Source organism: Ipomoea nil, unplaced genomic scaffold, assembly GCF_001879475.1.
Source record: "Ipomoea nil cultivar Tokyo-kokei standard unplaced genomic scaffold, Asagao_1.1 scaffold2818, whole genome shotgun sequence".
Taxonomy (NCBI): Eukaryota; Viridiplantae; Streptophyta; class Magnoliopsida; order Solanales; family Convolvulaceae; genus Ipomoea; species Ipomoea nil.
The window spans coordinates 422,391-449,216 of NW_017619246.1; the positions used below are offsets into that span (position 1 = coordinate 422,391).

General features: G+C 35.8%; 2 long non-coding RNA genes across 2 annotated transcripts; one reads left to right on the plus strand and one right to left on the minus strand.

Annotated features, from left to right (window-relative positions):
* Window positions 1-1,755: 1,755 nt before the first annotated feature.
* On the minus strand, window positions 1,756-15,794 carry LOC109158390. The gene is made up of 3 exons (XR_002050376.1): window positions 15,781-15,794; window positions 11,586-11,588; window positions 1,756-1,838 (listed from the first exon to the last, which is right to left on the minus strand). It is a non-coding gene; the product is annotated as an uncharacterized LOC109158390 (long non-coding RNA).
* Window positions 4,138-13,576, plus strand: LOC109158391. The gene is made up of 3 exons (XR_002050377.1): window positions 4,138-4,241; window positions 5,881-5,886; window positions 13,564-13,576. It is a non-coding gene; the product is annotated as an uncharacterized LOC109158391 (long non-coding RNA).
* Window positions 15,795-26,826: the final 11,032 nt, after the last annotated feature.

The window sequence follows — 26,826 nt, forward strand, 5'->3', positions numbered from 1 at the left end:
AAAGGAAACACATGCTCATAGAACTTAACATCTCTTGAAATAAAAACAGCTTGAGTGTTAAGGTCATAAAGAATATACCCCTTCACATTAGCTGGATATCCCAGGAAGACACACTTTCTTGCCCTTGATTCCATCTTGTTTCTGCCCTGAGGAGGAGTGGCACCAAAACACAAGCAACCAAAGGTCCTGAGTTGCCCATAATCCACAGCCTTGTTGTGTAAAATTTCAAAGGGAGTCTTCCCATTAACCACATCAGTAGGTAACCTGTTAATGAGATAGGATGCATGCAGCACACAGTGACCCCAAAAATTCATAGGTAAGCCTGATTGAAACCTCAAGGACCTAGCTACATTCAATATGTGTTGGTGTTTCCTCTCTGCCATCCCATTCTGGTGGGGAGTATACACACAGGATCTTTGATGAACTATGCCTTTTTCATCAAGGAAAGTTCTCATTAAGAACTCAGTACCATTATCAGTCCTTATGGTTTTAATTTTGGCTGAAAACTGAGTGCAAACATGATTATAAAAGTCTTGAAATATAGTCCTGACTTCTGACTTACTTGTCATCATATGCAACCAAGTAAACCTGCTATGGTCATCCACAATGGTTAGAAAATAGTGTTCTCCTTTGAGAGATGCCACAGCAAAAGGACCCCAGACATCCATGTGGATTAGACAATGCTCAGACCTGGACATGCTAGTTGGAAAAGGAGATCTTCTGTGTTTAGCAAAATGACAGGCATCACAAACTAAATCATCACATTTCTGAGAAGCAGTATGTTTCATTCCATTCAAAACAGAAATCTTATTGATGGGATAATGACCCAATCTATTATGCCACACTTCTAAAGACAAGGAATTACACTGGAAATCATTTAGAATAGGAGACTGAGCTTTCTTCTTAATAGGAGGATCACTGACCAAGTATAATCCATCTCTCTGTCTAGCAAAACCATCCATTGTTCCAAGATGAGCCTGGACAGCACAAGAATCAGCTTCTAAAACCAATCTACAGCCTGACTGTTTAGTCGGTTTACTGGCAGAGATAATGTTGAAGGTAAAAGATGGAATATACAACACATTTGTCAATAGGATACTCTGATTAAGCCTTATCTGTCCAATGTGAGTGACACTCACAATCTCCCCATTAGGTAACTTAACAGATATTCCCTGAACCCTCTCATATGCATCAAAGTAATCTAATGAGCAGGTAATATGGTCTGTGGCCCTTGAGTCCACTATCCAAAAATCATCTGTATTCATCATAACATTAAGAGAAGGATTAGAAATAGTTCTACCTTCACTGGGAGCCTCCATGGAGTCTTTGAAGCTAGGTTTGACTCCTGAACCAGCAATAGTCACAGCAGCATTGCTAGAAGATTGATTCCCCTTATTTTGATTCTGCAAAAGAGAAAGAAGCTTTTGAAACTGATCAGCAGAAATCCCTATATCACCTGCTTGGTTTACAGCTGCATTTGAAGAGTGTTGTGTGTCCTGAGCTTGTTTATTCTTTGACTTATAACCTGCAACCCACCCTGGGGGATAGCCATGCTTTTTATAGCATTTCTCAACTATATGCCCAAGCATGCCACAGAAGGTACATTTTGGAACATTTTTCCCTCCATTGCCTGTGAATTTCTTTCTGTTGTTGGATGCTGCTACTGCCAACAATGAATGTTCCTCTGCAGTTTGAGTCTGATAATTGTAAACTGCATTGGATTGGATTAAGTCATTGCACTTCTGACTGATGGAGCCTTTGATCTTCCTCTCAACTTTCAAGGTCATGTTGAGCACCTTCTCCATTTCTGGAATTGGATCCATGACCAATACTCCAGACTTAATGATTTCATAATCCTCATTCAGACCTTCTAGGAATCGGATCACATAATCCTCCTCTCTTTGCTTCTGCATTATACTCATTAGAGTACAGGAGCACTTAGGCACACATTCACACATCAATAAGGGCCTTAGAGCATTCATCTGCTGCCAAAGAGCATTGCTCTTGGTAAAATATTCATTCACTGTCATACTTCCCTGAACACTCCTAAAAATTTGATTCTGAACTTCAGAGATCTTGTGTGAATCAGATTGTGAGTACCTCTTCTGTAGTGCACTCCATATATCCGAGGCTTTATCGAAGTACATTACGCTCTCTGCTATGTTAGGACTGATGGACTTCAAAATCCATGAACTAATGATGCGATTGCATCTCTTCCATGATCCGATCTTCGGATCATTCTCTGCTGGACTCGGAATGCTCTCAGTCGCAAATTTGAACTTGTTCTTAACCTCCAGGGCTATCCTCATTGATCTACTCCAAGATGAGTAGTTGAGCTCGGTTAATGGAGGCGAAAGAAGGCATAAGTTCGGATTTTCCGTAATGTGTAAGTACAACGGATCATCAAAATCATCATTTCGCTGTGTATGATTGGTTGAAGCTGAGGAGGCTCCTGCTCCTGCATGTTCCGATCCATTTCCGTTGCCGTCTACTCCCACTATTACAGCTCCGGCGTAGCTTCTGCGAAGCTCTGATACCATGATGAGCTATCTTGGATCATATGAACAACAAGGTGAAAGGGAAAAGAGGAAGCATTGATTGAGATGTGAACTGGAAAGATGTAAAGATGTGTGTGTATCATTACATTCAGAAGAAGAAGGAAAAGCACTATAAGAAGGAACCAAAAACGGTTATAACTAACTAAGGTGTGAAAAGACTTAAAAGCCCTTCTCTGGAAAGCTTGTGTTGTTGCAGCCTGTGTCCATACAGCATGATGCACCACTTCACCATATTCAGCTTGCATGACTTCATCAGATTTACCTACTTAGTTATTGCATAAAATTAATTTACAGAGAGATGATTTTTTTTAAAGACCCGTAATAGAGAGAGAACAAAATAAAAATGAACACTATTGGTGCATGTTGGGCTCATTTGCAGCACTTATTAGTGAGTATACATGTATTGCACCAATTGTTATGCCATGGACCCGTGTCCACCTTGCAAGGTGGACCCAGATCCAAAACAACACAGTTTGCGTGTGTGAAAATAACGACGTCGTTAGTTGCACCGTTTCTTCATTCAATGATTATTGAAAATAACTCACCAGGCGAATATTCAGTTCTGTAATTATGAATATAGAGTTCTTTAATTGTGAATATAAAGTTATAAAATTGTGAATATAGAGTTCAAAAATTGTGAATATTGAGTTATGTAATTTTGTATATTGAGATCTAAAGTTGTGAATATAGAGTTCTGCAATTGTAAATATTGAGTTCTGTAATTTTGTATATTGAAATCTAAAATTGTGAATATTCAGTTCTGAAATTGTATTCTGAATATAGTGCAAAACTGCAAATTATGCTGTGGAACCGTATCCACCTTGCAAGGTGAACACGGTTCCAAAATTGTTCATAATTATGAATATATAGTTCTATAATTATGAACATATAGTTCTGTAATTATGAATATAGAGATTCAATAATTGTGAATAAGAAGTTCAAAAATTATGAATATATAGCTTTATAATTATGAAGATATAGTTCAGTAATTATGAACATAGAGTTCTGTAATTGTGAATATTGAGTTATGTAATTTTGTATATTGAAATCTAAAATTGTGAATATTCAGTTCTAAAATTGTAGATGTGAATATAGAGTTCAATAATTATGAATTGAAGTTCAAAAATTATGAATATATAGCTTTATAATTATGAACATATTGTTCAGTAATTATGAACATAAAACCGTATCCACCTTGCAAGGTGGACACGGTTCCACAACATAACGATTGGTGAATATAGATAAACAAATTCTGAATACAAATGAGATGAAAGGAAACAATTTTTTTTATTTATCATTTTAGACCTGAATCCACTTTGCATAATTTGTCGTATTGCACAAGTTTACTGGACAAGTGTAACGAAATTTGTTTGTTTGTTTTGTTTCTTCTATTTTGTTTTTAATTTTTTAATTTTTAATTTTCTTCCTCTTAGACACTCTTAGACAAAAAAAAAAATCAAAAAATCAAAAAAAAAATAAAAAAATTGAAAATTTTACACCTAAAAGCGCAAATTTTCAGTAAATTTAATAGGCATTTTTATTAGGGTTGCTTGAAGCGAAAGGTGAAGCAAAACTCTACCACAGTCCCATACTCCCATTATCCTCTTCGCTTCTCGCCGCCTTATCCTCCTCTTTGGAAATATACTCTCATAAATAGCAGGCCAAACAATCCCCGGCGTACAAGTTTTTTTGGATCAGGGGGACGGGGATACCCAGTAGCTCTCACTCAAGAGCTGGGTGACTCTCTAACTCTACGAACACACATAACACTGCTTAAGTGTATGAGATGAGCCTCCTCGCTATGTAAGGGACAAGAACTGAACGTTGTCCAGCCCTCCTGCATAAGAGTCCCAACATTAACAAGGGAATCGGCAACTCTATTTTGATCATATTGCTCAAGTAAGCTTAGTAGGGTTTGGGAGCTCATGATGAAGAGAGAAGAAAGACAGTTTGTTCATTGTGAAAGAGAGTGAAAGTAACAACCAGACACATACACAACTAAAGCATACAAATAGAGGGAAAGATATCAAAAAACGGTTATAACTAACTTAGAACTAAAAAGACTAAAAAGCCCCTAAGTTCTAAGCTAGATGATGTAAAGACGGTTGATCACTCAGACTGCTGTTTAAGGCTTGGTAAGTGCTGCATTATGCTTCATCACCCCCTCATAAGCTGGAGCATGTAGGTCTTGCATGCCCATCTTAGATTGACAGTCATCAAATAAAGGTTTAGACAATCCTTTAGTAAATCCACCTACAAGCTGTTTATTTGAAGGAATTGCCAAAAATTTGATCACTCCTTATTGAACATTTTGTCTCACAGCATGACAATCGATCTCGATGTGTTTAGTACACTCATGGAAGACATGGTTCTCTCCTATAGCAACTGTTGATTTGTTGTCACAATACAAAACAGTAGGTGCAGTAGTGTTCATCTGTAAATCTGCTAACAAGTAGGAAAGCCATTGGATTTCACAAGTTGTAGTAGCCAAAGCCCTGTATTCTGCCTTAGAAGAGGATCTTGACACAGTGGCTTGCTTCTTAGTCCTCCAAGAAATAAGAGAATTCCCAAGAAAAATGCAATATCCAGTGATGGACTTTCTGGTTTCTGTGCAGGTACCCCAGTCTGAATCTGAGAAACATTGTAGTTTGATAGGAGAGTTTGCAGGATAGAAAAGGCTTCTTCCAAGAGAACCTTTAAGAAATCTAAACACCCTATGAGCTTCCATTATGTGTGTGTCCCTAGGTTTGTCCACAAACTGGCTCAATTGTTGAACTGCATAAGATATGTCAGGCCTAGTATTAGTCAAGTATAAGAGTTTCCCAACAAGTCTTCTGTACATCTCAGGATTATCAAGTAACCTCCCATCAGTGCTGCTGAGTTTTTGTCCTGTGGTAAAGGGTGTCTTGGCAGGTTTGGCTTCCAAGAAACCATTTTCCTTTAGAATTTCCAGGGTATATTTTCTTTGGCAGAGGTTAATGCCATTTGGACTTCTGAAAGCTTCAACTCCAAAAAAATAGTTCAATTGGCCAAGATCTTTAATCCTGAAAGATGTATCCAGAAAATGCTTTAACTTTGTGATTTGGACAGAATCTGTCCCAGCTATTAGAATATCACCCACATACACAAGGAGTGCAGTGCATGAAGTTCCTGAAGTTTTGATGAACAATGAAGGATTAGCAGTAGATTGATAGAAACCATTGTCTAATAGAGCATGTGTAAGCTTAGCATTCCATTGCCTACTTGCTTGTTTAAGTCCATATAGAGACCTCAATAGCCTGCATACTTGATTAGTCTTATCACTTTTGAAACCTGGTGGAAGTACCATGTAGACTTCCTCCTCCAAATCTCTATGCAAAAAAGCATTATTAATGTCAAGTTGTTGGATTTCCCATCCCTTAGCAATAGCCACAGCAAAAAAGGTTCTTATAGTAGGCATCCTTGCCACAGGAGAAAAGGTTTCAGTGTAATCTACTCCCATCTATTGAATATACCCCTTAGCCACTAATCTGGCTTTGTACCTCTCTATTGAGCCATCTGCCCTATGTTTTACCTTGTAGATCCACTTGCAGCCAATTGGTGATTTTCCTACAGGCAGTTCTATCAGAGTCCAAGTGTTGTTTTGGACCAAAGCTTCTATTTCAGCTTGCATGTCTTTCCTCCATTCCTCACTCTTGACTGCTTCATTATAAGATTGGGGTTCATGTTTGGATGTAATGGCAGAAACACACAACTTGTGACTGGCAGAGAGGTTGTCATCAGAAATAAACTTGTGAATAGAGTGAGGAGAGGTCCTTCTGTTTAAGTCATCTGTTACCATAAAATGACAATAGTAATCATGTAACTTGGGGGGCATAGTGTAACACCCCGTGTTACGATCCCTAAAATCAATTAAATCATTTAATCAATAACCCAAAAGAAAGAATTAAATTACAGAAATTAATTAGGATAAAGGCCCACCATAGTCCATGGGCCCTCATCTCTAAACCCAACCCCCAGTCCTAGAAGGAATAGACCCTAAGTAAAACCCCTAAATATATAAATAGGGAACCTAGAAGGCACCTAGAACCCCCACCACAATAATCTCTCACCACACCAAGAATTCCAAGAATTCCCCTAGGAGAAATCAAGAAAGAAGAAAGCTTAAAGAAAGACCCTTCATAGCCAAGGAATTAATTAAGGCTAATTAGGATTTCCCCCATATTCTTGTGTGTTGATGATTCGTTATAATGATCTTGATAATTGGTGTTATGGTTCCATGGGTGATCTTGATGATAAGAGGTTCTTGATGATTATGTGGTGTTCTTGATATTCTTGATGATTATATGATGCTCTTGATGTTTATATGATATTCCTACCGAATCTTGATATTAGAAGATGAATTGTGTTCTTGTTGATTTAAAAAATAATTAGAACCCTAGGTTATATCGTGGAATTCGTATGGTATTATTCTTGGTAGATTGGGTGGGAATTTGTATGCTTGGGTGTTGATTATGTTTAGAAAAACATGATAGGTTATGTGCCGTATGTTTCTTGATTTTTATCCGTTAATTGTCTATGTGTGTTATCAATCGCGTTTGAAAGTATCTAAGCATGGTTCCGGGTTCCACGGTGGTTCCCGGGGCGTTTAATTGTGAAGAAAAGTCAGTGGGGGGTAGGTGGGGGTAGGGGACCCGCCACCTACCCACGGCTAAAAGTGGCATCGCCGGCGGGCGGGCAGCTGCCCGCCGGGCACCCGCTGCCCGGAATAGTTGCCGCCGGCGGGTGAACCCTCACCCACCGGCTACCCGCTGGTTTGCACCCCAATTCGGGATTTTGGCTTCCCCGTTTGATGTTCCCCCGACCCCCGTGGCGTCCCAACGGACTCCGTCTATCGTGCCTATGTCTAGTTTGATATTTCGGGTACCGTTCGTAGGTTGTATAAGTCTTATATATTGCATCCTAGTTAAATTGGCATCCCGTTGACCTAGGTGAAAGGAGTATGAACCCTTTAGGACTATCCTTAGTATGTGAAGGATCACGCATATGTTTTGTTCTACGTTTTCTCCCCCTTCCCAATGTGTTAATGTGGGTTGCTTGTGCGTGTTATGTGTTATGTGTGCATGATACCCCAATTTGGTTGCGATCAAATTGGTTATACGGGCAGTTGAATGGGTTGAGAACCATCCCAACTGTTAACCAGGCCGGTTAAGATCGGTCAGGTATATAAATATTATATAGGGCTGCGGTCCACTATACGGGCAGTTGAATGGGTTGAGAACCATCCTAACTGTTAACCAGGCCGGTTAAGATCGATCAGGTATATAAATATTATATAGGGCTGCGGTCCACCGTTCTACATGAGCTGCGGTTCATATTTCCTGGCTGCGGTCAGATGACATACTCTTGGGCTGTGGTCCACTGTTTGGTTGCGATCAAACTATGATGAGCTGCGGTTCATCGGTCGGTTGCAATCGACCCCTCCGTATTGTGAGACGGGGCAGGGTGCTGCGGGGCCGTGTCAGAGCTATATGCGCTGACCCTCATGTATGGGCATGCGATTGGTCCTGTGGCGCCAACAAAGTGTGCTATATGATGAGATGAGAAGGATTGATGTTGTGACTGTTATGGAAATGTGACCATAGGATTCTTGCTAGTAAACTATACATGTTTAATTGTGATTATTGGTTGTGTTTATCTATAATTGTGCCCTATGTCGAGAATTGTATATACTTGGTTATGACTGTGGATTGTGTGTACCCCTATTTGTCGAGTCGGTTCCCTGATTTGAAAGCTAGAGTCTCTTAGGATATATCTTCATGCTTCGAAATGACTTTTCGTATATCTATGTATATATCTATATGTATTGTATTTCAACGCGTTGGAGTGGGTTACCAGCATCTCTCGCTGAACAGATATATTTGGCTTTCAGGCACAGAAATATAGGCACGGGAGCGCGCTAGAACCTCGGAGCTTAGAAGTAGATAGTTTCCTTTTCGGCCTACGCGCCATGTTATGCATTCTCTTTATTAAGGATGTTAGCTAGTTAGCCTGTGCACCTGAGTTCCCCAGCTCAGGTGTGGCATAGCACCTCGTACTCTTTGTATTGTGTTTTGGGATTTAATAAGATTCTACCTTTATTATATAAGCTTCAAAAGTTTAAAAATTTCGGGGTGTTACACATAGTCTTTGTTCTTGTTGACCTTCTAATTTGTTGATGACTGTTATGACTTGGTAAGTCACAGTCACTTTGAGAGGCTTCTTCAAGATGTTGCTCAGCAGGATCTGATAAATTGTGATCAACAACTGTATCACTAATTATTTCATTCCCCAAATCACCATTAGGTATAATGTCTTCATCTGTGTCATTTGCATTTCCATCATCTGCATTGCAATCATTGTGTGGTCTAGTTCTAGGACCATTAACAACTTCTGTGAACTCCTAGGGTATGTAATTTGCCTCAGTGGAAATGGGAATCAATGGCAATGAAGGATTGAACTTTTCAGTTGTGGCTTCTGGATTTAATCCCTTGAAAGGATAAGCATGTTCATGGAACTTGACATCCCTAGAAACAAAGATAGTTTCATCAGTTAAATCATATAAGATATAACCCTTTGTATTTGCTGGAAATCCCAGAAAAATACACTTCCTTGCCCTTGGCTAAAATTTGGTCCTCCCTTGTGATATGGTGGCCCCAAAACATAGACAGCCAAAAGATCTAAGTTGGTTGTAGTCCACTTCTTTGCAGTCATCAATTCAAAAGGGGTTTTCCCATCAAGAACTTCAGTTGGAAGTCTGTTTATGAGGTATGATGCATGTAACACACAATGACCCCAAAAAATTGTAGGTAGTCCAGACTGAAATTTTAGAGCTCTGGCTATGTTCAATATATGTTGATGTTTCCTTTCTGCTACTCCATTCTGCTGAGGAGTGTACACACAAGATTTTTTATGAATGATCCCCTTTTCATTGAGAAATGCAGCCATCACACTTCTATTATATGTTCTAATTGCCTTAATCCTGCCAGAGAATTGAGTATGTGCATAGTTACAGAAGTTTTGAAAGACAATCTTAACTTCTGATTTGTTCCTCATCAAGTGAAGCCAAGTAAATCTACTAAAATCATCAACAATTGTTAAGAAGTAATGGTCCCCCTTGAGGGATGCAACAATAAATGGACCCCAAACATCCATGTGTAACAATTCAAAACATTTTGAGCTCTAGAGGTGCTGACAGGAAAAATAGATCTTTTTTGTTTGGCAAAGTGACAAGCATCACAAACAAAATCAACACCCTTAGAAAGGGATACAACTTTTATTCCATTCAAAGATGAAATCTTATTAATAGGATAGTGGCCTAGCCTGTTATGCCATATATCAAGCTATTACATTGAATGCTAGAACTTTCACCAGAATGCTGATTTTTCTTCTTGACAGGTGGATTAGTTGTCATATAGAGTCATTCCCTTTCCTTAGCAAAACCATCCACTGTTCCAAGAGGGCCTTGGATGGTACAACAATCACCTCCCATGATGATCTTGTAACCTGACTGTTTGGTTAATTTACTAGCGACACAATATTGAAAGCAAAAGATGGTATGTGATTGTCAAGTCTTACTTTCCCTTTGTGTGTAACTGTTGGTCCCGATAGGGTGGTAGAAAGTCTAGAGCGGGGGGGGGTTAATAGACTTTCTAAACTTTTTTCACGATTAATAACACTTTGATAATTTCAACTCCAAGTTACAAATAAATAATAAGATATTTAACTTGGGTGCACATCGGAATAATTTAACAGTAAAGTGTTACGTATAAACTGAGAGATATATCACATGCAATACGTTAGATATGCTTGAAATAGCTCAAATAATATGTATGCAAAAGTTAACTCGCATGCGGACGTGGAAAGTACTAAACCCAAATGAGTTTATCTGTGTATGAAAAGGGTTAGTCACAATTGAATTTGCAAGTCAAAATTGATTTATGTGGGTATGCATGTATCTACGTATGAGATGGGAAATACAAATATTGAATTGTATTATATTGAATAAGCAAAATTAGAATAAGTGTTGCATGCATATTTACTCGCGTATGAAAAGATTCACTTAGATGAATTTAACCAATTTCTATTTGAAGTGTGATAGTTAATATCTTTGTAAAATTAAATATGTTAATGTGTATGCATGTACACGTATGGAAATTGCAAACCCAAACAGTGAATAGCAAATATAAAATGAGTTAGATCACAATAAACTAAGCAATAAATAAATGAGATCGAGCAGTAAGTAAATGAGAGAGACAATTTAGAGTGGTTCGGAGGTGGCGTAATCCCCCTACTCCAATTTAGAGTGGTTCGGGGGGGGTTAATAGACTTTCTAAACTTTTTTTCACGATTAATAACACTTTAATAATTTCAACTCCAAGTTACAAATAAATAACAAGATATTTAACTTGGGTGCACATCGGAATAATTTAACAGTAAAGTGTTACGTATAAACTGAGAGATATATCACATGCAATACGTTAGATATGCTTGAAATAGCTCAAATAATATGTATGCAAAAATTAACTCGCATGCGGACGTGGAAAGTACTAAACCCAAATGAGTTTATCTGTGTATGAAAAGGGTTTGTCACAATTGAATTTGCAAGTCAAAATTGATTTATGTGGGTATGCATGTATCTACGTATGAGATGGGAAATACAAATATTGAATAAGAAAAATTAGAATAAGTGTTGCATGCATATATACTCGCGTATGAAAAGATTGACTTAGATGAATTTAACCAATTTCTATTTGAAGTGTGATAGTTAATATCTTTGTAAAATTAAATATGTTAATGTGTATGCATGTACACGTATGGAAATTGCAAACCCAAACAGTGAATAGCAAATATAAAATGAGTTACATCACAATAAACTAAGCAATAAATAAATGAGAGCAGTAAGTAAATGAGAGAGACAATTTAGAGTGGTTCGGAGGTGGCGTAATCCCGCTACTCCAATTTAGAGTGGTTCGGGGGGGGGGGGGGGGGGGGGGGGGCTTAATAGACTTTCTAAACTTTTTTCACGATTAATAACACTTTGATAATTTCAACTCCAAGTTACAAATAAATAACAAGATATTTAACTTGGGTGCACATCGGAATAATTTAACAGTAATGTGTTACGTATAAACTGAGAGATATATCACATGCAATACGTTAGATATGCTTGAAATAGCTCAAATAATATGTATGCAAAAATTAACTCGCATGCGGACGTGGAAATTACTAAACCCAAATGAGTTTATCTGTGTATGAAAAGGGTTAGTCATAATTGAATTTGCAAGTCAAAATTGATTTATGTGGGTATGCATGTATCTACGTATGAGATGGGAAATACAAATATTGAATTGTATTATATTGAATAAGCAAATTTAGAATAAGTGTTGCATGCATATATACTCGCGTATGAAAAGATTGACTTAGATGAATTTAACCAATTTCTATTTGAAGTGTGATAGTTAATATCTTTGTAAAATTAAATATGTTAATGTGTATGCATGTACACGTATGAAAATTGCAAACCCAAACAGTGAATATCAAATATAAAATGAGTTAGTTCACAATAAACTAAGCAATAAATAAATGAGAGCAGTAAGTAAATGAGAGAGACAATTTAGAGTAGTTCGGAGGTGGCGTAATCCCCCTACTCCACTTTTCTCCTTTCACGTCTAGGAGAAAATTCACTATTTTCCACACACAGTTACAATAGTGAATAAGTGCTACACATGCACTTCTTTGAGTGGTTTGCACACAGCTACACCCAACCCCGAGTGTCTCTCACACAGCTACACTCCTCCACAAGTACTTCGCACACAGCTATACTCCTACGCCAACTAAGTGTTTTGCACACAGCTGCACTTAGCAACCACGAGTGTTTTGCACACAGCTACACTCACGAGTGTCTAGCACACAGCTACACTCACGAGTGTCTCGCACACAGCTACACTCAACAGGTTAGTGTTTTGCACACAACTACATTCAACCTTCTTTCTACACACAGTTGGGAAAAGATTTAGAGAAAACAAATTTCTCTTCTAAGGACTTGAAGATTTCTACGCAGATAGCTCAAGAATAATGAACTGAATATTTCAAATATTGCTCTCTGTATTGTGTATTGCCGCTGCTTCAAGTCTTCAATCCTTGCCCGTATTTATAGCCAACAAAGGCCATAGAGCCGTTGTAGCTTCTTCGATCCTAGCCGTCCATTTGATTTGCGATGCTCCAATTTGCAACTTGCTCTGAAGTAATTAAATGCAACAGCTTTCGGTGGATAATGGCTTTGTCAGATTTATTTGAAAAACTTCATCTGCTACACCAAAAAGTCGTAAGTTGCGGCTGATCTTCTGCAATAAATATTCTTTTGGTTTGGATGAAATATCTTCTGACAAAAGTAAATCTTCATGTTGAGATCTTCAAATCAGACCATGCTCTTGCTCTTGAGGAAGAGAAAATCTGGTAGAGAATGTCGTGCTCTGCTCTTGCTTGAGAAAGATAAAATCTTCAGAAAGAAATCCTGGCCGTGCTCTCTGCTTCTTGTTGGAATGGCCTATTGGAGAAGATAAGTAGTATGGCTATTTTAATTTAAAATGCTTCTGACTATTATTTATTGTACACGTGATGTAGATAGCATGCATGCACCAGGTGTTATCTCTTCAAAAATGCTATCAGCAGGAATCAAAACAACATTTAACCCCAATGCTTCTCAAATGTCTTACCAATGCTCTATGACAACCTATTGGTTATATTTGGGCTGATAATGTATTTATACTCTTTCTGCCTGAGTTAGTGTACAACGTTTCTGCTCTTCAAACTTCAACTCTGACCATCAGTGAGCAAAATAGATGTCACAAGGATTCGAACACACATTCTCGCCAAAACACAAAGTGTCTTCTCCGTTAACCTACAAAGACCTCTTAGTACTAATATTGCAAATAAATAAAATACTAACATTCTGAGAGGTTCTATTTGCCTTTGAATTTCGTAGGATATTTGGTTCAGGTCTATTTTGATATTTGTACACTACACTCAAAATAAAATATGTGAAATTCTAAAAATTCAATTTTGGCTCATCAAAACTATATTACAATTATTCCTAACAATTTCTCCCTTTTTGATGATGCCAAAACCTATACTCAGTCATTTTGGCTTAGTCTTTTGAAAAATGAATTTTTAGAAATTATATTTTATTTTGACTAGCCAAGTGATGAGTTCAACATGATTTTGACCTAGAAGAATTGTTTATAGACAAAAAATTCCTATACGCATTATTGAGATTATTTTTATTTAAATTCGTTTTGAAATATTTCTCAATCATGCGCTTATACAAACTAAGTCAAAAACAATTCTTGATACCAAACAAAAATAACAAATGACTACCAACTTCTTCCCCCTTTCTTATACGTCCAGTATATATAAAGAAATGGAACATAAATATCAAGAATTTACCTCTTCTTCTTAGTAGATTTACTGTCAACATCTTCCAAAATGACTATCATTTTCTTCAATTTTCTTCCCCCTTTTTGGCAGCATAAAAAAGGGTGTGGATGTCCTTTGAATCCTCCTTCTGGGCATTGTGAATTGACTTGACATTGTTTACAACCTCCTTGCAATGTCAACTGATTTAAGTTATCATTCATTTCTTTATGCTTTCGCCCATAGGATTGACAACATCTTCCCAAACATAGACTACATCAGTATCTATATCATAAGCTCCAAGATTAGCTCCAATATAATCTCCAACATAAACTCTATCATGAGTTTCAACTTCTTTTCTAACATCATTTCCAACTCCTTCACCAACATCAACCTGAACCTCATCTACTTGAGTAGTAGATACAACATCATTTGTTAGGTTTTGAGATTCCCCCTAAATAGTTGCATAAATTCAAATAGTATGAAGTTGTACTTGTGGTTCCCCCTTTCTTGGTATCTCCTTCTCTTGCTTGATCTGATTTACCTTTCTCAAGAATTGGTTTGTAATAAATCAGTCATGTTTTTGCTTGTCTCAATTAAGCAACATCTTTCTTGCTTATTTGACTTGACTTGACCGTGCATCTCAGATGTTCCTTTTGTGCATTTTTGAGCTTTCTTGCTTGTACACATCTTGCTTGTTTTCGAAAGAAACTTTGCGCTTGTTTTCTATTCTTGCTTGTCAAAAATCAGATCTTGCTTATAGCTACATCATGCTTGTCTGATTTGATCACATTGTGCTCCTTAGGACACATTGTGCTTTTTCTGATTTTGATCACATTGTGCTTCTTCGTGTACATCATGCTTGTTTGAACATTGTGCTCTTTAGAAACATCTTGCTTGTTTGATAGCATTGTGCTCTTTTGAGACATTGTGCTCCCACTACAAGAAAAATGCACATAGACAACGGTTAATAACCGTTGTCGTAGGGGTATAATTTCTGTTGTTGAAGCCGGTGTTGTTGTAAGTCCCGCGCATAGACAACGGTTTTTTAACCGTTGTCTTTTCTAGAAACAACAACGGTTTTTTAACCGTTGTCTATTAAGTGTTGTTGAATCCGGTGTTGTTGTAAGTCACGCACATAGACAACGGTTAATAACCATTGTCTTTTCTAGAAACAACAACGGTTTTTTAACCGTTGTCTATTAAGTGTTGTTGAAGCCGGTGTTGTTGTATGTCACGCACATAGACAACGGTTAATAACCGTTGTCTTTTCTAGAAACAACAACGGTTTTTTAACCGTTGTCTATTAAGTATTGTTGAATCCGGTGTTGTTGTATGTCACGCACATAGACAACGGTTAATAACCGTTGTCTTTTCTAGAAATGACAACGGTTTTTTAACCGTTGTCTATTAAGTGTTGTTGAAACCGGTGTTGTTGTATGTCACGCACATAGACAACGGTTAATAACCGTTGTCTTTTCTAGAAACGACAACGGTTTTTTAACCGTTGTCTATTAAGTGTTGTTGAAACCGGTGTTGTTAAAAGTCACGAACATAGACAACGGTTTTAAACCGTTGTCGTTTCTTCCAAAGACAACGGTTTTTGACCCGTTGTTAATTCAATGTTGTTGAAACTGGTGTTGTTAAAAGTGATGCACATAGACAACGGTTTTTAACTGTTGTCTTTTCTTTAAAAAACAACAGTTATAAAATGTTGTCTATTGTGTGTTGTTGAAATCGCTGTTGTTAAAAGTCGCACCCATAAACTGTTGTCTTTTGTAGAAAAGACAACAGTTTCAAACTGTTGTCTATTGTAAAATAGACAACGTTTAACCGTTGTCTCAACTCGTTTTTAACCTGCTTAAATTTTAATCATATAAAAAAAATAGAAGCATTTATCCATTCACCATGGCCAAGTGCAGTTACATTACACAAGCTAAGCAAGGTTCATAATAACAAGTCAAAATACTGAACATGACCAATTCTAATCAAATCATCATCCAAGTCATAATACTACAAAAAACAATTCCGATCCACACACCAAGTCTAAATGATCACAACGTCAAATCATACCTACTCTATATAACTTGATAGAATATCAGCCCATTCTGAACGCACCATATCAATAACCACTTTGTCATAATCAACTTGTTGGAACTACATGTAAATAGTGAGTAAATAAATTAGTATAGATATAATAAATTTGTAAAATAATTATATGATTTTTGACAAGACCATGACAACAACAACAACAAAATTAACAGATACTTAAAAAACATGCAAAATATTATTATAAGAAATAACAAACAATAATCATTGAGAGCAATTTACCTTGCTCAATGAACACAGAGAGGCCAAAATTAGTTGCCTTCAAAACAATCTGCCAAAAGCTTAAGGAGTTCCAAATGTTCAAAATTGTTCTTGTAGCTGTTGGTGGAGAGAAAATTGAGCACTCATGAGAAATACCAAGTGACCAATACATTATAGAAAATACTATGTGCTGCCTTCTGTTATTAGATGTATGTATCAGAAAAAGTAAAGTATCAAACTCAGATTTTCTACCATGCAACATAGTTACCCTTAAAGATGTAAATCCATACCTCCCGTTTCTTTGCAAGTTCTTCAGTCTCCTCAAACTCAATATCAAGCTTTTTTTGCTGGATATTTTCTTCTTATGTAAAATAATCATCTTCCTCTTGCTTTCCAAGCCCTAATTTTGCATCTCGTATCCCGGACTTTATTGGCTCGATGATGCCTTGAAACAAACAGATTGTAAAGAATTAAGAAAGAGACAAAAGCATTACCAAATATGGTTCTCCTCATCCATAAGAGTTAGATGCAAAGTGGACAAGAAATCAAGAAAATCATGCACAAATGGCATTTTGAAATTTGAAACTAATGCTAAGTTGTAAACAAATATTATCCTCTGGTAAAAGTTTGCTCAACTATTAGGTTGTTAACAATAGCATCCAAATACAGAGCTTTGAGTTTTAACATTGTTGGCGAAACTTCCTTTTCTAGACATTTGGCTCAGGTCAAATCTCATGCCCACTGATATACCAAAATGAGACCACAAAAAAAAAAAATGATCAATGCACACAAGTTTTGTGTGCAATTTAGTATGAATTATACTGGGCAATGGAATTTCTGCATCTCACTCCAAAATCCCAAGTTGGAACCATATTTCAATTTTAGATCAACAATTAGAAGTCAGGAAAGAGGGGGAAACAATTATAGATACAATGGTTAGCAGAAAACTGAATTTCATATTTTTCAGTCCGCACTGATGAAACATTGCATGGTTAGCCTTCCAGAATTGATAGAATTCAGTGCAAACAGTTCATTCTTGCAAAAAAAAAGTCAGGTTGGGTGGGAGTATGCAGTGTTTTCATGTACTAAAAACACTCAACAGAAAATGAAAATAAGAAATACTCAAAAACAGATCAGGCCAAGCCATCTAATAAAGGAAACACTTAAATGGTACACAGAAGGTAAACCAAAATAAAGGAGGGAATCAAATATGTGCATAAAGATATCAATGCTTTCCAGATCATCCTGTGAACAATTATACCTTGCTCATTTTTTCCAAGGCCCTTTCCTTTCCACCCCATTTTCTGAAGAAGCCTGAATCCGACATTGGATATGATGTTAACTGTTTGTCTAATGGTGCTTGCTCAACATTTTCTAGATCGACATTTTCTGTTGGTCTGTGACTAATTGGTAGGCGAAAGTCCTCTGTGAGATCCTCAAGGATAGAAGCCTCATCTGCCTATGAGAAGACAAGTAGAGTTTGATGTCATGAAAAAAAAATGGCAATATTTGAGGAAATTGCCAAAGAGTAATGCAATGTAAAGTCAAAAACTAGAACAGATCTCTGTATAGGCAACGTAAACATACACAGATCACTGCAAAGGTTTAATATATGAGGTTGCCTAACCATAATATATCTGTTGAGTTCAAGCATGACACATTTTAGAGTGCAGACAGTTTCACCAGCACCAAAAAACATACAGACAATAATTTTATACTCCGTATTTATCTAATATTTTGTTAAGTACAGAAAAACAGAAATACAGTGTTATCTCTCAAAATAAAATGTCAAATAAATAAAAAAAAAGTTTGACAAACCAAGAGAAGTGTGTACACATACCTCATTGTCATGCTGCTGATTGTCAGGTTGCATCCCTAGTTGACCATTAAACCATCTATTTTCCATTTGCTTAAAAATATTCAAGTAACAAGACAAATAATATAAACACTACAACTACAAAATCATTAATATAATGTGGCAAAAATAATGGAAAGACATATACATATATATGTGTAGTTGGCTTGGATGGCATTCTACGTAAAGGATCCTAAGAAAGGGGTAGTTAGGAAGGTTGGAAGGGGAAAGTACAGTTTTTGGTGGTACGTGTATGTATACAAGATCGAAACATGATCACAAAAAATAATGTGAATCGGAAAGATAATCAAGGCTTGTGTGATGCATAATTTTCTTTAAACAAATTGCTCATTCCTAAAGCATTAATTTATCCAAACTATGAGGTTCTAAAAAAAAAAAAAAAAAAAAAAAGAAGATGAAGGAACTATGAATGCAACAATTGACAAGTACTGTACTTAGCATTATTACTCTAAATTATGGCTGTTAGTGCTGCATATATAAGATTAATTAAGCTTAAATTACTTTATGTGTTAGAATGTAAACCTCTAACTTTATGAAAAAGACAGAACTACCCTGCAAGTGCATGCCCCAGATTCCATGAGTCCACTCACCCCTATTAAACAATGTTGTGACTGCATTTTATATACCAATAATTAGAAGAGAAGGCACATGAGCTGTACCACATCTTGAGAGAAACTTGGTGGCCAATTAGTCGGTTTCAACATAGAAAGAAGAACTTATGAGAAAGACACCCAATGCTTTGAAAAGAGCATAGAAGAATACCAATGAAAAAAGATTCTTTCTTTCTCTACAACAATCCACATTTTTTACAGTCTAAAGTTTAAACAGTAATAACACACCAGCCAAAGTAATTTAAGGTTTCCTCTAGGGTTTTGACTTTTGCAGCTCTGAACACCTTACCTCTTGTTCATACAATAATAGCTTATATATCAGAAGAAATCATTTAATAAATTCTCACTTCTCAGTAATATATACCCACAAAATTAAAGAAATTTTAAGTACAAAGAACAGCTCAGTTCAGACTTCAGAGTTCAATGTGTGAAATTCCTAACTAAGAGCTCAAGAAAACTAAAATGCATAAAAGAAAGTATACTAAAAAGGGCAATTTTTTTCTCTCTGTATCTCTGTTTAATTTATTCAAGTCACTGAAAATAATCACAGCATTCATGGAGATATGTAATGCTTAAATTCCCTCAGACAAAAATAAATAATAAAAAATTACGTACAATCTTGCACTTACATGTATATAGGTTGCCACCCCCATTACTTACAACAACCAACAAATTGTTTTACATATCTGTTCTTCACAGAAAATTTGCCGAAATTCAAACCCTAATTCCCCAACCCAAGCTTAAATCCAAAATTGTTTAGCATAAACACACACATTGATACAATCAGATAATTTTTGGATGGATTTGACAACTTATTAATTTTTGGATGAATTTGAAAGCTAACCTTAAAGTTTTTGGATGAATTTGAAAGCTAACCACGGTGGCGGCGGTTGGACCGACGGCGACAGAGGATGGAGGCGGCGATGGCGGCAAAGGTTGGACGAGGCGACGGCGTCGGAGGTTGGATGCGGCGGCGGCGTCTGAGGAGAACGGCGGTGGGCGGCGACCACTCTGACTGCGGAGATGGCTAGTGGCGGTCGGCGGAGAGCACTCTGACTGCGGAGAGGAACCTAAACTAACGAGAGTGGCGGTCCGCGGAGAGCGAATTGAAGCTCACTGATCGACGACAATGGCGGGTCAGCGAAGTTGGTTCAGTGATGTCTAAGCAGAATTTTGTCTTAGTCAATGAAATTGAATTTCGTCCACAAACTTGCCAATGATGTCTTAGAGGGAAGAGAAAAATTTGGTTACCAATTTTGTCTTAGAGGGAAATTTTGTTTTAGAGGAAAATTTGGTAAGAAAATATTAGTTTTATTATCCGGGTCGTTAGATCCGGTCAATTAAAATACAATTGTTATGTCTTGGACCCGTGTCCAGCCAATAGTATGGACACGGTAACGATGCCGTTAGTGGCACCGTTATCTTCCACTTTTTTTTAAAAAATAAAAAATAAAATTCAAAGACCGCTTATTATAGGAGCATATGTCCGTAACTGTACATTCATAATTCAATAACTGTAAAATCATAATTTTTGAAGCTCTATATATTCACAATTTTATAGCTCTACGTTCATAATTTTATCACTATATGTTCATAATTGTAAGTTCATAATGTCAGAGCTCTGTGTTCATAATTCCATAACTGTACATTCATAATTCCATATTTGTACATTCATATATAATTCCATAACTGTACATTCATAAAGTCATAATTGTACATTCATAATCCACAAACGAATAATGCCGTTAACGGCGAGACAAAATCAAAGTTCCCTGAAAACGACGTCGTACGTTTTGGATTCGTGTCCACAATGCATTGTGGACACGGGTCTGAGGCATAATTTGCGATTAAAATAGTACCGGGTATATAGGTACATAACACGAGATTTATAGATTTCTTTAATGTAGATTCATAATTTCTATACAGTATATTTCTAATTTAAATACAATTGTACAGATTAATAATTGGGAATATGAACAACGCAAATTATGAACATAAAGTTTCGTAATTGTGAATATAGATCAAAGTTCAATCATTATGAATATGAATTTCAATTCAAAATTTATGAATATATAGTTCAGCTATTATGAACATAGAAGAGTGTGTACCATACATGGTGCACATGGTTGCACAGCATAATTTGCCCTTTAGTACCCCGAGGTTTATTACCGACAACTCGCGGCCCAATTATATTACAAAGAGATCATGGCAAAAGAAATGGGATATAGCTAACCAATCGTTATGCTATGGACCCGTGTCCACAATGTAGTGTGGACACGGTAACGGTACCGTTAGTGGACTTTGATCACTGTACGACATAATTTGCGATAGCTAACTGTACGGCATCGATCAACTACTCTTTCATATTCATTCTCCACGTGTCTCAATTTTGGGTGCCCAATTTTTTTTAAAAAAATATTATAGATATAATCTATTGTTTTTTATACTTGATATTTTTATTTTTATTTTTTTGAATTCATAGATTGGTCTTAATTGTAATATAATTGAAAATAAAACTTTAATGAATTGACTTTGAAATTTTGGTGAATAATTTTATATTTAAATATGAACGAAAATAGAATTATTAAATTAACTTTTGAATTGTATTCTTTCTTTGTTAAATTTTTATGCAATATATTTGGACAAAAAAAATTAATTACATTTTTATTCTTGTTAACACTCAGGGTATAATAGTTAAAAGATAAGGTGTAACACTTTAGTATATAAGAGTTAGTGTGGCTTGGTGGATTTAGCTTTGTTTGTTATGTTAAAGGTCTTAGGTTTTATTCTTTGTGGTGGTATCCTTAATCTATTTTATACAATGATTATATTGGTTCTCAAAGACAACACATAAGCAAATTGGTTATATCAAGTATACTAGTTTACTTGAATACATAAGTGTTGGTTTGGCTTGGTGGGTTTAGCTTAGTTTATTATCTTAGAGGTTTTAGGTTCTATTCTTCCTAGGGGATCTTTCAACTATTTTCTAAAATTGTTTTATTGGTTTTCACAAACAACACAGAAGCAACCCAGTTATATACGAAATGTTGCACATTCAAACACAAGAGTTTATGTTGCTTAGTTGGTTAGACCTTATTTATTAAGTTTGAGGTCAAAGGTTCAACTCTTGTTATTAAAATCTTTGTTTTTGTTTTATACAACTGTTAAATAATGATGCGCAAAGACAACGATTTTTATAACTGTTGTCTTTGTACTGTTGTGTATTCAAATACGCTTAAAGACAACATACCAAAGACAACGGTTAAATAAAACTGTTGTCTTAAACAAATAAAGAACGTGCAATGACAACGGTTATATAAAACCGTTGTCGTTGTAGTGTTGTGTATTCTAGTGCGCTTAAAGACAACACACCAACGACAACGGTTAAATAAAACCGTTGTCTTTAAAAAAAAAGAACGCACAAAGACAACGGTTTTAAACAATCGTTGTCTTTCTAGTGTTGTGTATTCTAATGCTCTTAAAGACAACACACCAACGACAACAGTTAAAAAAACCGTTGTCTTTAAAAAAAAAAAAACGCACATAGACAACGGTTTTAAAAAACCGTTGTCGTTGTGGTGTTGTCTTTTCACAAAATGCACAAAGACAACACACTTATAACAACGGTTAAGTAAAAACCGTTGTCTTTGACAAAAGTGTTGCATCAAAGACAACGGTTTTAGACCAAACCGTTGTCTTTTATACAAAAGACAACACTTTTCTTAAAAACTGTTGTCTTTCTAGTGTTGTCTATGTGCATTTTTCTTGTAGTGTCTTTCAGACACATCGTGCTTGTTTTAGACATTGTGCTCTTTTGAACATTGTGCTTGTTTGACTTCGCCACTTCTTGCTTGTTTGACTAGGCACATCTTGCTTGTGGAAATAAGCCTAGCTTTCCTTAAGGCATTTAGCCTTTTAGAAATCAGATTACTTTTTGCTTGACGTGAATTAGCCTCATCTCGCTTGTTTGGTATTCTTGCTTATTTGACCAAGATTCAAGCTAGATGTACTCCTTCAGCTTTGGCTTTTCATTACTGTTTGGCTCACTTCTTGAAAGATTCATATAGCTTCCAGTCCAGTCATTGTAGAGATGTTTTCATCAAAACGAGTATTATTCCTAACAATGACTCCTTGCATATTCTGGATAACTTCAATGATACCACTTGTTGGTACCACTTATTGATAACACTTGTTGATTCCAAGCAAGCTATATGTCATCGTAAGCATTGAGAATATTCCTACAAAACAGTTTATGTTTTTCGGATATAGGTTGCCATTTTATCTTGGGTCCTCAAGGGTTAGCTTTATAGGAAATGTGAATCAATTACCATTTTAAGATGGTACGAACTTCTCAAATTCAATCAATAAGCATATATCAATTTAGCTCAAGATATACAATTATCAAGATATAAACCACATTAAAACATTTTCCATAAGATATCATCAAGGTAAGACATGTGAGAACAATTTACAAAAATTTCTTCAAAGAATAAGCTCAGGCATCATTTGATAAAGTTTAAACTCCAATTAAACATCATATTGATAAGATATGTTTAAACTAAATCAAATAACATATGAGCACACATTCATAGCATATTCTCAGTAATTTCTGTGCACTTCATAATAGTGTGTGGTTTAAAAACATTTTCAAAGTCAAAGCATAACCACAATTCTTATACTCAAAGATTGATAAGTAAAGTTCGCATGTTTGGACAATTAAGAACATTATGAGTCTAAAGTCTAAAGCAATTAGAAACAAGTTTTTATTAACAAGTCCAAATAGATATACTGTGAAATAATCGAATTAAGAACAAGTATATCTAGATCATTCAAATTATGCTCAAGAAGAATTAACAATAAAGCATATAGAGCATAATACCATATAGGACAACAATAAATGATGAAGCATTAAGAATAATCTCCAATAGATATACATGATATAGAAATCGATCATTTAAGAACAAATATATCTATTTATTCAAGTAGTGCTCAATAAATGATAACTAACAAATATTTCACATTAAACAATTATTTTGGAGAAAAATAAATAGTAAATCTTTGTAGCATAATCTCCAGCACAAGATATGTGACATCAAATATAGTCTCAAGATAAGGAACATATGTCAACATATACTCATGCAAATAATAATTCATTTAAGCACATTTAGAAGCATAACTTCTTGCAATCATTGCACATAACATTTAAAATCTATAAGCACACACAATATTAAGCAAAATAATGAATAGATATAGAGTTACCAACTGGGTGCATTTGATTTGTCATTTACTATCAATATACTATGCATCCCAATTTTCCTGCAAACAAAGATTAATTTGATTTTGGTACCCACATCTCTTTGGGTCCTTGGGTGTTAGTAATTTTTGGTACCCAAATCCACCTAGTTCTTACTGAACCAAGATTAGGTGATTTGTAACCATTAAAGACTTTATAATCATAGCTAATTTTTGAAAACATTTTTGGTGCCGGTTTTTGAAAATCGACTCGATTTTTTGGCACTTGGGAAGAAGATTGTTTGATCCTATGAAAGACATTAAATCTGGACTTAGTCCATGGTTTAATATCATCAAACCAATCTTGTTCAGAGGGATATAATCTCCCCTCCCCAATTCTCGGATTTCTTCCAATTTTCCTATGAGGATTTTGTGCACTAGACTCATTGGCATTTTTCCATTTAGGAGCAAACATTTGTCTTTTTACAAACTGCTTTGGCGAAATATATTGATTTTGAGGCTTCGGCCTTGCAGTGTTGATTTTGGCGTTTGTTTGGTGAGCAATTCCTTGTCTCATTGTGCTATCTTGACCTTTTACAAATTTTACTACTTGGACTTTATTATTTAAAGCAGTAGTCGAATTGGTCAATTTTTCGGAGGCTTGAGAACACGATGGATCATAACCAAGTCCGGTTTTATCACTTGAGGGTTTTTGCATATTTACCATTTTATCCATTATTTTGGATGAATGTGTAAATGTTGCTATAACCTCTCTAAGGTTGTGTTCTCTCACTTCCCTGGATTTACACTCTTCTTGAAGTCGAATATTTTCGGCTTTCAAGTCTCTTATTTCAAATAAAGCATTTTGCAATTTTTCATTTAATTGATCTTTTTCAAGAATCAAAATATTATTGCGCTCTTTGATTTCTGAGTGAGTGTCCATCATGGTTTGACAATCCTTCATTAAATGAAGGATAGACTCTCTAGAAAATGATGAACTTACAGAGTCAAAAGATTTAGAAGTTACCTCATCATCTTCTATTTCGTGTGTCATTAAGCACATGTCTTGATCATTTGATTCACTTGCTATGTTCATGCCAAATAGTGTTGTGTCTTCCTTTGAGCTATCACTCTCATCACTTGAGGATAATTCTGACTCACTTGTCTCCAAAGGATCACTAATTAAGGCTTTTCTCTTATCCTTCTTGAATCTTCTTTCCTTGGATTTGACTTCTTCCTGTACATTGTTAGTTTGATATTTGCTTACCTTGGGGTATGGACATTCGCCTATAAAATGTCCAGACTTTCTACAATTGTAGCACAAGTATGCATTGCCCTCAAGGTTGTTTCTTCTTTGCCTTCTCGACGAGCTTGCATGAGGAATAATTTTGGAGTTGTACTTCCTCATAAATTTCATAAATTTCTTGAATTTCCTGACAAAGAAAGCAAAATTTTTGTCATTTAATAATTCATTATTTTCTACTGACCTTGATGTGGACGGTTGTTCGGCAACTAGTGCGTTGGTTCGTTCTTCTCGTTCTTCCTCCGTCCTTGACTTCATCTCAAATTCGTAGGCTTTGAGATCACTAAATAGTTTCTCGGTTGATAGGGTTTTTAGATCCCTATGATCTCTCATGGCGGTGACTTTCATATCCCAACTTAATGGTAGACCGCGTAGGATTTTGAGCGATATTTCCTTTTGATTAATGTCTTTTCCAAGATCATTAATCTCTCCTAAGATTTTGGCAAATCTTGTTTCCATGTCGGTAATATTCTCGCCACTTAGCATTTTGAAATCCTCAAATTTCTTTAATGCTATGGTAAGCTTGTTATCCTTCTCTTGTTCGTCTCCTCCGCCTATTTGAATGAGTGTTTCCCAAACTTCCTTCGCCGTCCTGCATTTACAAACTTTAGGAAAAATTGTTTCATCAATAGATTTAAACAAAATATTCTTAGCAATGTTATCTAAATTATTTCACGTTCTATCTTCGCGATTCCACTCCGCCTTAGGCTTTGGAACATATCGTGGAGTATCACTTATCTGTACAGATGCAGTGTTCACTTGCAAGATTTCAATAGGACCACTTGTGATTACTTCCAACATTTCATCATGTAATGCGGATAGATGTACCTGCATACGAATTTTCCAATCATCAAATTTTTTTAGAGAAAATAATAAATTTTGGGCAAAAACCATATCGCTCTTCATTTTGAAGTTTCGAGATCTGTCTAGCAGTCAAAAATGACTCAAATAGACAACCGCTCTGATACCAATTGTTGGTCCCGATAGGATGGTAGAAAGTCTAGAGGGAGGGTGAATAGACTTTCTAAACTTTTTTCACAATTAATAACACTTTGATAATTTCAACTTCAAGTTACAAATAAATAACAAGATATTTAACTTGGGTGCACAGCGGAATAATTTAACAGTAAAGTGTTACGTATAAACTAAGAGATATATCACATGCAATACGTTAGATATGCTTGAAATAACTCAAATAATATGTATGCAAAAATTAACTCGCATGCGGACGTGGAAAGTACTAAACCCAAATGAGTTTATCTGTGTACGAAAAGGGTTAGTCACAATTGAATTTACAAGTCAAAATTGATTTATGTGGGTATGCATGTATCTATGTATGAGATGGGAAATACAAATATTGAATTGTATTATATTGAATAAGCAAAATTAGAATAATTGTTGCATGCATATATACTCGCGTATGAAAAGATTGACTTAGATGAATTTAACCAATTTCTATTTGAAGTGTGATAGTTAATATCTTTGTAAAATTAAATATGTTAA